The sequence below is a fragment of the Neolamprologus multifasciatus genome, chromosome 7, assembly GCF_963576455.1.
Source record: "Neolamprologus multifasciatus chromosome 7, fNeoMul1.2, whole genome shotgun sequence".
Taxonomy (NCBI): Eukaryota; Metazoa; Chordata; class Actinopteri; order Cichliformes; family Cichlidae; genus Neolamprologus; species Neolamprologus multifasciatus.
The window spans coordinates 10,939,698-10,952,620 of record NC_140445.1 but is presented as its reverse complement, the minus strand read 5'-3'; the positions used below and the strand labels follow the sequence as shown (position 1 = coordinate 10,952,620).

Below are 12,923 nucleotides of genomic sequence, written 5' to 3'. Positions count from 1 at the left end.
CTTTATCAAAGGTGTGAGCGTCACAGCAGATGCCTTTGTGTCAAAGTAGCTGAAGATAAAACACAGAAACACATGAAGGTGATTTTTCCTGGCCTGGGATTTTATAAAAATATTCTGCAGTACATCAAAAACGAAAGAAAACCATTAATCAACATATGAACATTACCTCTGAAGTTACAGCGGTTTTATTAGAGACACGGCTAAGCATTTTGCATTTTGCATAATTTTAAAAAGTTTAAATTTGTTCAGCATTGAACGGCAGAAATTAGGTTTTCTTTTCGGAAGTATATAAAACGGAAAGAAAAAAAAAGTCGGCCGATAGCGCTGTAAACAAAGGTAGACTTGTGCGTAACAAGCAAGCGAATAATGCAGAAAACCATACAGAGAGAGAGGGGGGGAGAGAGAGCTGTGCATCATGGTAGAAGCAAAACAGTAAAAGTAAGAGTGAATACATGACGATGTTTATGTGAAGTGTAGTTTGGATCTTCTTTTGCTGCTGGTTCGGTCAATATTGTTTGGAGAGACATCAAACTAACAGCTTTACAATCAGCGCATAAAGGGCGTGAACACAAAGCGCGGACCCGCCGACAGATCAGAATCAGCGGGCTGTCGGCTTTCAGCCCCGACCGTGAGAAATTCGACATCTGATTCTGATCCGCGGGCTGCGCTGTGTGTTTAAGTCTTTGTGCAGAATCCGTGTTCCTGCTCTCATTTACTGTTTTAGCTGTTTGGTGGTTGTTGAAGTTTTGTGAGATTTCACCTGAGATTCTGGCATTTCGGGCAAAATAAATTTATATTAAAAAATCGATTCAGGATTTTAATGAATCGATTTTACGTAATCCAAGCCAGAATCGATTTTAATCGATAAATCGATTATAAAAACCCACCCCTAGTTCTGTCCTCTGCAGAAATGCTGGTGTTCCATAATGATGTAAAAGTATGTTAATAATCTTTAAACAGACACTCACTGATCCTGTAAGAGCAGGAATTTAACTACAAACCCTCATAGTTCCCATCAGTATCATTCATTCTGCTCTGCCTCAATGGTCACAGTGGCTGGTTTAAGTACGTTTGCCCCATAGAAATCCACAGTGAGTCCCTTTGATACATGTTTAGGCCTTCATAATTTTCAGGAAGACTTTTGGTGTAAGCTGATAGTGAATGAAAAAAAACTATAAAAAGCTGCTGTGGTTTTAATTTTCCAAGAGAGGTAATGCACATAATGCAGAGACGAGCGCACGGGGGATATCCAAATTCTAGGAAGGCAGCCTGCTGCCTTACACAGGCGGATTCTTCTCAGTCATAGTTAACAACTTGACTGTTTTCTCAAACCACACAAAGAGTGCTGTTTCCATTCTGGGAAGTCTACTCATTGGTGTAGGCAGCTCTTCAAATTATAAGTAGCTATATATGAGCAGCTATATTAGCTTTGACTTAACATGTTAAATATTATACTTTCCTGTTTTTAAATTTATGATGGCTCAAAATTCAAACCTTACAAATTAAAACCCTGAATCATCACCACTTGTGTGAACTACAAGGGCGCCATCATTTTTCTTTTCAATCCATTAAGTTTCACATTTTACACCCTGAGCAAGAAAGGAAGAAAAAATAAATAAAATTTGCATTTGCAAGTGTTGCATTTTTTAGGAGAAATTCATTTTGAGCGAAGAAAAGCTAAATTTGAGTGAACAAAATTCATTGCTGCGTGCAAAAAATGTATTTCAGTGTTTGCTATTATCCATACACACACACAATAGCAGCCCCTCTCGCTCAGTTTTTGCATTTGCGCTTGCTCACAATGTGTTGCTTGCGCTCTCAACATTTCTGCCTGTGTGCGCTCAACTCTTTCTGTACACCGTTATATTTGTGCCACAAAACCAGCCAATCACAGACTTGGATGCAAAAAAATCTGATTGTCCGTTTTGGTCACCAACCAGCTCGAAATGACGAAATGCAATATCCCAGAATCCATTTTGTCCCAAACTCAAACGAGGCAGTGGCGGAGGAACACAGAGTGGCGGAGTTTGAAATATTACTCTTTCTGGGTCACAAAATACACTTTTAAGATATTTTCATGCAGACAGCAGGGAGAACACACACAGGTGGGGGACACAGCTGGGAGTAATTAACGAGATGAGACAAGGGAGGTAAAACACTCACATAAGACACGGACTTTCACAATAAAACAGGAAACAAGAAACCATCACACAAAGACGCAGACTCGACACTGAGAGGCATGAGACACAAATCTTGAAACACGAATAAAACAGAAACATGGAACTCTAATAATAATAATAATCATCATCATAGCACCCAAAAAAACAAAACAATCATTCAAAAATAAACCAAAACATCAGAACTCAAAATGCTGGGTCGAACAGACCCAGAACCGTTACAAAAGGTAAGTAAGAAATGTCCTTTGCCCACTTATTTTGAAATACAAAAAATGTATTTACTGTTCTATAACATTTTTGTATACTTATACAGAATGCTGCACACCTGCTCTGTTCAGTAGTTGCAAGCTCGTTGTTTTCTGGGCAGTTCAGATCCCTAACCAGGGTAAGTTGGAAGTTCAGAAGTGGTCCAAAAAGTTGACTCCTTTCTATTTCTGAGGACAGAGTTCAGTTCCTTTAAAGAAGACTATATTTGGAAACACCGTGAGACGAATGGTACCTAAGTAAATTGAAATTATTCTAAACTTCCAATCCCACACATGAAGTTCCCAGTTGAAGACATGTGGCTGTGCCCTGTAAACTTTGGTAGACACTGGATTCTTGTGGTATGTGTTCATTTAGTTATTAATTAGCGTAATTTGTTGTGAAGCAGTTTCTTGCTCAAAGTGTTATTTTTAAATAGGTTTTCAGTGGCAAAAACTATTTTAATTTTTAATTTATTTACTTTTTTTCTTTTTAGATTGTCAACATTTCTGCTCAAAAAATATTGCTCATAGACCACTTGGGGAATGAAGGTGTTCATGACAGGAAAATTCTGCGCAAATGGAGGTATGTATGATACGGAGGTATTATTCTTAGATAAAACATTTCTTGTTTCATTATAAACTTTTTTCAACTAGGAATTTTCTGAGGATGAGAGGGCATGAAGACACCGTGGAGTGGCAGTTACAGACTATGCAACACAACAAGCAACAGGATTCCAGCAGTTGCGGCATTTTACTGTTAAAGGTAACCCTTATTCAAATAATTCCATTTATTGTTAGCTATAATTAAGACTTTATATTATAATTATTATAAATCTCACAGTTTGCAGAACACTACCTTGCTTTTGAAGAGGTCAGTGAGGTGTTAACCACTACGGAAGCAGTTGTGCTGGAGCGAATGCAGATAGCTTGGACCCTACTTGAACATTGAGGTAAGTCCAGTAATGTCCTTATCACGTTAGAGTGTGTACTTCCAATTTAAATAGTGCTTTTCAAACAGCACAGTACAAATAGTACTTTTCAAACACTTTCTGATAAGACCTTTCTTAAATTCTAATTTAAAAAAAATCCATGAAGTGTTTGTGGAAAAAATGTACTATTATTTTTTAATTATTCAATAAATAATGTTTAATTAAAAGGCCATGTATGCGTTTCAGGGAACGCTGAGGACTACTGCATTGTTTGCACTATGTTAGATGCTGGCGCTGATCGCAGCATGATTCAAATGGTAAAAAAACAAAACAAAACAACAACACCCACATAAGTCTTAGTATCATTACTTGCTAATCATGTTTAAAATGGTATCTAATAGTATTTACCAAACATAACATGAGCTATTTATTTTTCCTTTCCAGGTGCAGTGTGATTCTTGCCAAAGATGGGCACATTTTGAATGTGCAAAATATAAGGAGAGCAACCGAGAATATAAATACAAAAAATGTGAGGAAAACATGTAACAACTTCTAATAAAAACAGCCGTCTTTCCTCCTCCATTTCTCCTTGTATTCTGTGTCAACATTAGACAAATGTGTGCTGGAGGCATGTTTTTAAGTGTGATTTGCCCATCAGAACGTCCTACCTATAGATATGTACGATGGAGGTGTTACATAAGGCCCAAAATGGCCTCCGTACAAGAAAGTAGTAGCTCTAATATTGACCAGTAACAAACCACCACACGCACACTGCAATGGGTTACACAAGATTTATTTGTTCTTTCTCCGGGTGAAACTACTGGCTGAAGACACAACTCTGGCCTGGAATCCAAGGCCCAAAGCCACCGCGGTCAGGGTTGTTAGCCTGGTTACAAACAGGGGAAAGGTGGTCACTTGGAAGAACAAGCAGCCAAAACGTATCAATCCTGCATCTTCCTCAAAAAGGCTTGCCACCCACCTTTTCAGGCCTGACTTCGTTCGAGGCTGGGTCTCCACATCACATCCTGGGAGCTGGAACTTCCCCAAAACTGGTCCAGTTTCCTTGTCAGGGGCACAGAGAGTCTCCAGTCCAGTGTTTGTTTTCCTGCCTCCCAGCACATCCACTCACATCCCAATAAAAATGAGTCCTCCCTCCAACATCCTCAGATTATTTTAAAAGCAAAACCAGGCCAGGTTAAAAATCTTTTCCGTTAAAATGTGCATACTTCATCCTGGATCTTCGAGGCTTCCCTGCTACACCAGTGTCCTACTAAAAAACAACGACAACCCTAATTCCTGTTTCCTCTCCCCTTTATAGAGAAGGGCTCCAATCCTCCCCAATCAGCTGTTCCCTGTACTCAACTCCAAATAGCTGGCAGCTGGACTAGAGTAGAATCTCCACTCCCACATGGGTGTGGCCCACACCTCACATCAAACACAAAGAAACACCAAAGCATGCAATTAATACAAAACAAAATCTAAAGTAATGCCAGCCCAAAAGCTTAGTGGGGGATTCTCTCCATCCTTTTCCACCATGCTATACTCTGTAACACAGGCATAAACCATATCTCCTGTAGTTTACAAGCAGAAAGCTGTTTGTTAGCTTCTTACTTAAAGAATTAAACCTTTCTTCATGTTGCACTGACAGACCTTCTCCAATATGGGAACAAATATGCTCTCTCTTTCAGAGGCAACATGGCTTTCTGTTTTTGTGGAAACTTGTGGTCACTTTGAGAGGACTTTCTGTGTTGTCCATCTCCCTTTTCTGTCTGTGTGCAAGTAAACCAAGATAACAGAAAATTACCCTCAGTCATTTTTGACCATTTTGTCCCAATCGGCCCATGACAGAAATGAGGCTGGATGCAGCAAACAAATATTATTGCTATCCAAAATTATTTTCCAAAATTATGTGGTGCGTGCTCTTAACCTTTAACCACAGGGGTCATCCTTAATCTCACAGCTGTGTACATGATTTAAATATTGCTAATCAAATTACAGTTGAACTATGCACAAAAACATTTTGTCATTTTATATGTAAAAAGAAATGCAAAATACTTTTTTATTTGAAAAGTATTTGTCAGATGGAATCAGCAATAGGGCTGGGCGATATGACCCAAAATTCATATCTCGATATTTTTTACCTGGACTGCGATATAAGATATATATCTCGATTTTTTTATTTTATTTTAAAGCCATAAAGTAAGAACAAAAAAAGAGTTCTTAGTCAAAGCTGTGTCCCAGATGTCACACAGGCACTTTTATTAACATAGAGCATAGATGTACATAAAATTTACTCAAAAATAAATTATGAGCATTTATTAAATAATAATGCTCCATAAATAAAAGAAAACAATGTTGTTTTTGTGCATAACAAAAAGCTCACAATTGGGCAGTCAAAATGTAAACTAAAAGACGCAGAGCATAGTAACAAAGACAGATTTCACAGCTGCTCTGTTCCCAACTTCTACTGCGTGACTGACAGCATTGAGTTTGAAATCCTCTTCATAACCGCGTCTCTTAACAGGTGCCATTTATGGTCCTTATACACAGTAGGGTAATATTACGTTGAAGCACAGTACGTATCACTCCGCGAGGCTCCTCGGTAGCCGTAATGCTCCGACAATCCATCAAGCGGTGCAGCACCGTAGCTTACCAAAGTCGTACTAAAACATTTTTTTGACAGATTGCTGAGCGCTGTGTACCACATAAAATCGGTTCGCGGCCATCAAGCACAACCAGAATTCATACATAAGGCGCGCTGTCAACTTTTGAGAAAATGAAAGGATTTTAGGCTGTGCAGCGCCTCTGGGCTGCATGGCGTTAGCGTGGTTAGCTCGTTAGCGTGGTTAGCTAGCTAACACGTTGACGGCGTCCAGCCCCACGCACGGGGCGATGCGCAGTAACTCGTTAACGGAGATTTGCCGTGTCCATCTTGTGGCTTCCTGCAGGTGAAGCGATGGGGGAGGAGGGGGAGTTGTGTTCAGTGAAGGAGGGGCGAGGCCAAGTAATGTTGCGTAAAGACAAAAGTGAATGAAAGAGAGGCAAACTTGCGGCTCCACAAGTATAGTTATAACGTAACATAGACTATATCGATATAAAGGATATTGTCACATCTTATATCTCGTATAAAAATATATCGATATTTTTTAAAAACTCGATATATCGCCCAGCTCTAATCAGCAATATGGCATAGTGGGAAGCAATCACCAGAAAATAATTCAATTTCAAAGGCACATATCTCTCAAACAGTTAAATTCCTTGCATGTAAAATTAACACCCTGCATGCTTAAAATTTAAGGACACAAACAGGCATCACACGTTGGTGTCTGCGTGGCAAGCACTGCAGCAGTTTAATGCTCTTGTGTGTAACTTTGCTTTCAAAGCTGAAATCAGTTTAATTTCTGACAGTATGGAAGACAGAAAAAAACAAAGAGGAAGACTGGCAGTGTATTTACAACAAATGACTTTATAGAAATCCTCAAAAGTGGCAGATTCAGACAAACAAAAACATTCTCCACAATTTAGCAATTCAAGATAAACTGGATCAATTTTAAACATTAAATTTGTACTCTACATCATTCTATAGCTAAATAAATATCTATTATTATCAAAAATTATTTGCTGACAATGACAAGTGATGGAGGATTTTTTTTCCCTAATCATTTCTTTAGGAAAAGAAGCAATCAAACACTTGGAAAACACTTCAGTACAAACAAAACTGTATTACTGAAAAATTTGCATAAAATAGCAAAATGGAATGGTAAACAGGCTGGCTCAAATGTGCTTTTCTACTCTGAGTGCTCTACACAACTTGCCTCATTCACACAAGCACTTTTTTTTCTAACATTCACAGAAATTCATACTTCCATGGATTCATCAAAGAGCAGCTTGGGGTTAATATCTTGCCCAAGGATATGTGTAATGCAGACTAGAGTCAAACCATATAATTATAATTGGTAGGTGCTAGCTGTGTTTCCATACAAAGCTCAGGTTGTAACTGATCTCAAAGGAGTGAAAGCTCAACCTAAATCATCAGTAGAAAAGCTGCTGACACACCCATATAACATAGAGAACCACAGCCTTCAATGAGTATGAAATAAGCACAGCTTTCAGCAACAATTGCCAACTGTGGCCACAAGATGGAGGCAATATAAAGGATGGAGGTGAACAGATGAGGAGCTAAAAGGAGAGATAGATCAATTTACTTTGGTACATTTCAATTTATGTACATTTTTAGGTTTGTCCTGATGGAATGCCGTTGCCTTGGTGGGTGGCTGTAGGTTCGGAGGTTATCTACGGAAGGTTGTTTGATCACTTGCTGCTCCGGTCTGAAGAAAGCAGAAAAAAGTGCTTGTATGAATGGGTGAATGAGGCAAGATGTAAGAGCGCTTTGAGTGCTCTGGTAGAATACCTCCGCTCTATTTATGATTTTAAAAAACTCACAATGAGGCATACAAAAGAGGCAAATGAAGAAGGTTGGTGTGCAAAGTATCTGGCAGAGTAGCATATGAAGGCTCAAGCAGCTTACACAGCATATGAGATTTTACTTATACAATCTGAGAGTTATCAGCTATAGATGTATAATGTCAAAATTCTTCCAAAACATTAGAAAAAAAATGTGTCCAGGGGTTTGGAAGTATCTATGCAGTAATGCATGCAGAAAATTTACTTAAAAATCAGAATGGTGTCTACTTCTTTAGGACTCCATTTCCACAGAGATGCAGGCAACTGCATACAGCAATAAGTGGGTTATCAAAAGGATCCCTTACCTTTTACTACAATTTGGATTTGCATGTCACTGGTCTGTCCTTGGACTAGGAAAGGAGTCTCCTCCAAAATAGAATCAAAAAATGATCCAGAGTCCTGTTTGCAGGGTTTTCTGTGGTAGTATTAAGGAATTTATGTCTATATGTTGAACTTACCAACCCAGAGAGTGTGTCTCAGGACAATTACTGAAGTGTATTTACCTTTTTTGGTGATGACAGTTTCAAGCAACCCTTGCTGTATGGAGAAACTGATTGCATGCATTGCTCAGGTGTAATTTTGGTCCATTCTTCCAGACAACCAGTATTCAAATCCTGAAGGTTCAGTTGGCCCCTTCTATAAACTCTGAGCTTTAGAGAGCACAAACGGGGCCAACTCAGCAACAGAAGTGGTTGGTTTTGCGTAGTGCTTTTAGCAGTTCTAGTACTTTTAATTTCTTTCTCTGAAACCAATTGAGACTTTCTTTGGCTGTGTGTTTTGAGATCGTTGTTCTACCATGATCTTTGTCACTTTCAAAAAAGCTTCCTGTGCATGCAAATGTCTAAAAATATTTGTGAATCTCTCTCTCTGTCAAAGCATCCAAATCATCCAGATCCACAAATAGAGGATGCATTAAAGCGCCAGTGTAAAGCTGGGGCATGTGGGCTTCCACTTGCGTTACCTATATGAAAACAGAGCTTTTAGTTTCAAAGGAAAAGCAGAGATTTGAAAATCTATAAACTCTCAAAAATACTGAATACATGCTAACATATGATTATGGGCATATGGCTTAAAAAAGGTACTGGGTAATGGTGTGGTAGTTTATCTGCTGGGGAAACCATAGACCAAGGGTTCCCAACTCCAGTCCTCAAGAGCTAATTTCCTGCAGCTTTTAGATGCAGCATTACTCCAACACAGCTGAATAAAATGGTTAAATTGCCTCTTCAGAATGTCATCAAGGTTGGGGTTAGAGGGATGAAGGAGCAACCTCGGGGAATTAGGTGGATGGTGAAATTCAGGTGACCTAACAGTGAAAGCAGATACCATTTAGAGATAGAAGTGAGAAAGAGAAATGACTCTATGTCCAAATAGACGCCACTGCAACAGAGATGAATGGGATGAAATATCTCTGAAATATCAAAAACTGTGGGTATCAAAAACTGAGCAATATCAGAAAAAATAAAACATTATAATGACAGATATTACCCATAATGGTTACGTCAGCAATACACACAAATCACATGGCAAACACATGATGTTTTAGGGAAGCTCAAAGCATCTTTTTCGAAACTTCCTTCTATTAAAAGACACCATCAGCATTTGGGATGGAAGGCATGTGAGGAAACGCTTAGTTTAGTAAGTTTAGTGAGGAATGAGGCAAGAATACAATTCCTGCTTGTGAAATGTTAAATGAGGACAACAGATTTCACAGCGTAGTCAGATGAGGAGCTGTCGTGGTCTGTGGCTATCTGGCCTTTTTCCCCTTCATTATGTATGAAGACATCATGTGTCTCCTCAGGAAGAGAGAACTTCTTTATGATCCAAATTTACCAAATCCATAAAAAAAAATGGATGACCAGCATTGAATGTCACAACTAAAATGTTTCATATCCTGGCACATTGCAGTGCAATCTGCCTTTTTAAAGTTAGTGTGAGCTGTGTGGAACACACATGTATTTACAGTACAATTAATGTGAAAAAAAGTGAAATACATTTTTAAAACTGCACAGTTTTTCATAGTACATCTCAGGCCATTCATACTCCGTGTTGTAAATGATGGTGCAGTGGTAAAAATATTATTGTGTTTTAGGTAAAATAAAGGTGAGATTCAGTTATCTTTGAGTGCGGTCAAATGTCAAATATGGTGTCAGGGAGACACACTTTAATCCTTCAGGGCCTCTTAGGCAGTCAACAGTTGTACGACTGCCTCAGAGTGTCGGCAGTCATACAACTGTTTCCAACTAAATCTAGTTGTTTGTCTTTAAGAAAATGAAGTGAGAGTTGCGCCTGTTCATCAACAAATAACACAGCACTTTTACATCAGACAACAAATACAATGTTAAAGAGACTCAATTAAAAGAAATACATAAATTCAAGTACAGGTGCTTCATTAACTGACAATGTTTCATGAATGTAAACAAATTTATTTACACTTGAGGTGTATATTATTATTATTATTATTAGTAGTAGTAGTAGTAGTAGTAGTAATAGTAGTAGTAGTAGTAGTAGTATAATATTGCTGTAATTGTTGCAGCCACATGACATTACTGGTCTTGTTCAAAGAGCCTTGTGTTGATGCCTGCATGTAACCTGTCTTTCTGTCTGTATCAAGAAGTGGTCTAAATTATTTTGTTGAAATGAAATATATTTTGGAAAAAGAATATCAGATTCTAAAGTGAGGCAACTTTAATTATAATGTCAAGCAAAAAGTAAAAGAGCTCTTATCTTTTTTATTTTAACTAGGTCTTCCAAACTGGAAATGTACTCTCAGAAGTGGCCTTGTATCTTTTAAACTGTCAGCAGAAAAATAACCGGATAGTTAGTTTTGAACAATAGCTGTAGTCTCAGAAACACTGCCCAATCCTGTTTTCTCCTCTTGAAGAACATTTCCACATACTGCCTATTCAGAAGTGACCTTAAAAGACACATCCTCAATAATATAAGAATTAATTGTTTAAGTGACTTCTTAATATCCTGTTTTTCATGTGTATCTGTGACATTTCATTTCAGTATTTGAGCACGATCTTTTGTAATACCTCTTCAATGGGTTTTGCATCCTGTTTAAATGTCTTCCTTAATCTTTAATTACTTCCATTTCCCTTTCCCATACCAATTGTTTTATTTATTTATTTTTTAAAGTTCCTGATAGCCCCGTGACAGACTGACAACCTGTCCAGGATGTATCCTGCCTATCGCCCTATGGTGGCTGGGATAGGTTCCAGCCACACTGCGACCCTGAGTTGGATAAAGAAAATGGAATGATGGAAGTTCCCGATGTTTTCCACAAGATATCTGGTGAAACAACCCTGAACTATCAATTTGTTAAGTGTGAGGTCTTTAGTCATTTCCTAGTCCAAATTCTTAATTTTTCCAGAAGCACACTAAGAGTTACACCTTGAAGTGTTACACCTTCGTTGTGGTTTGCTGCTATATATATATATATAATTCTTTTACTTCCAATATAAAATTATCATTCTGGCTATTTTATTGTAATAAAACTACAACACTTCTATAATAAAGTTAAACGTTAACACTTACATTTGCTAGCTAGTTGACATCTAGTGTGGAATGTTCTAACTAAAGAACATCAAGGAAAAAAAAGTTGCATCTTTAACATTCTCACGTAAATTAGTGTCCCCCATCAGAGTCAGAAAAGAAGATAAAACAGACTATACCTAATAATGAGACTGACAAGCCTGTGATAACATAAGCAGTATCAGTTTCACAGTCTGACTGCTCTTCATGTCCATTCTCAAAGCACCAGCATGGCAAGAGCAATAAAAGTCAACTTGAGCTTGACAAATGGACTTCAGGAACCAAAAACTGATGACTATGTATCTTTTATATACAGTGCATCCAGAAAGTATTCACAGCGCTTCATTTGTTCCACATTTTGTCATATCACAGCGTTATTCCAAAATGGATTAAATTAATTGTAACCTTAAAATATTAGACACACTACGCCATAGTGACAACGTGAAAATGTTTGCTTAAAAACTCATGTAATAAATATGTTTCATTTAATAAATATGTTTATTTAATCAACAAACCAAAAAAGTATTCTAATATGTACATAAGTATTCACAGCCTTTTCCATGATACTAAAAATTAAGCTCAGGTTCAATTCAATTCAATTCAATTTTATTTATATAGCGCCAAATCACAACAAATGTCGCCTCAAGGCGCTTCATAGATACAGAGAAAGCCCAACAATCATATGACCCCCTATGAGCAAGCACTTTGGCGACAGTGGGAAGGAAAAACTCCCTTTTAACAGGAAGAAACCTCCGGCAGAACCAGGCTCAGGGAGGGGCGGCCATCTGCTGCGACCGGTTGGGATGAGAGAAGGAAGACAGGATAAAAGACATGCTGTGGAAGAGAGACAGAGATTAATAACAGATACGATTCAATACAGAGAGGTCTGTTAATACACAGTGAGTGAGAAAGGTGACTGGAAAGGAAAAACTCAATGCATCATGGGAATCCCCCGGCAGCCTACATCTATTGCAGCATAACTAAGGGAGGATTCAGGGTCACCTGGTCCAGCCCTAACTATATGCTTTAGCAAAAAGGAAAGTTTTAAGCCTAATCTTAAAAGTAGAGATAGTGTCTGTCTCCCGAATCCAAACTGGAAGCTGGTTCCACAGAAGAGGGGCCTGAAAACTGAAGGCTCTCCCTCCCATTCTACTTTTAAATACTCTAGGAACAACAAGTAGGCCTGCAGAGCGAGAGCGAAGTGCTCTAATAGGGTGATATGGTACTACAAGGTCATTAAGATAAGATGGGGCCTGATTATTTAAGACCTTGTATGTGAGGAGCAGGATTTTGAATTCAATTCTGGATTTAACAGGAAGCCAATGAAGGGAAGCCAAAACAGGAGAAATATGCTCTCTCTTTCTAGTCCCTGTCAGTACTCTTGCTGCAGCATTTTGGATTAACTGAAGGCTTTTCAGTGAGTTTTTTGGACATCCTGATAATAATGAATTGCAGTAGTCCAGCCTGGAAGTAATAAATGCATGAACTAGTTTTTCAGCGTCACTCTGAGACAGGATATTTCTAATTTTAGAGATGTTGCGCAAATGGAAGAACGCAGTCTTACATATTTGTTT

At 38.3% G+C, this 12,923-nt stretch overlaps 1 long non-coding RNA gene across 1 annotated transcript; it reads left to right on the top strand.

Moving 5' to 3' along the window:
• The first annotated feature begins 898 nt into the window (after positions 1 to 898).
• On the top strand, positions 899 to 4,000 carry LOC146513800 (uncharacterized). Its single transcript, XR_014875273.1, has 3 exons — positions 899 to 3,372; positions 3,598 to 3,668; positions 3,796 to 4,000. It is a non-coding gene; the product is annotated as an uncharacterized LOC146513800 (long non-coding RNA).
• Positions 4,001 to 12,923: the final 8,923 nt, after the last annotated feature.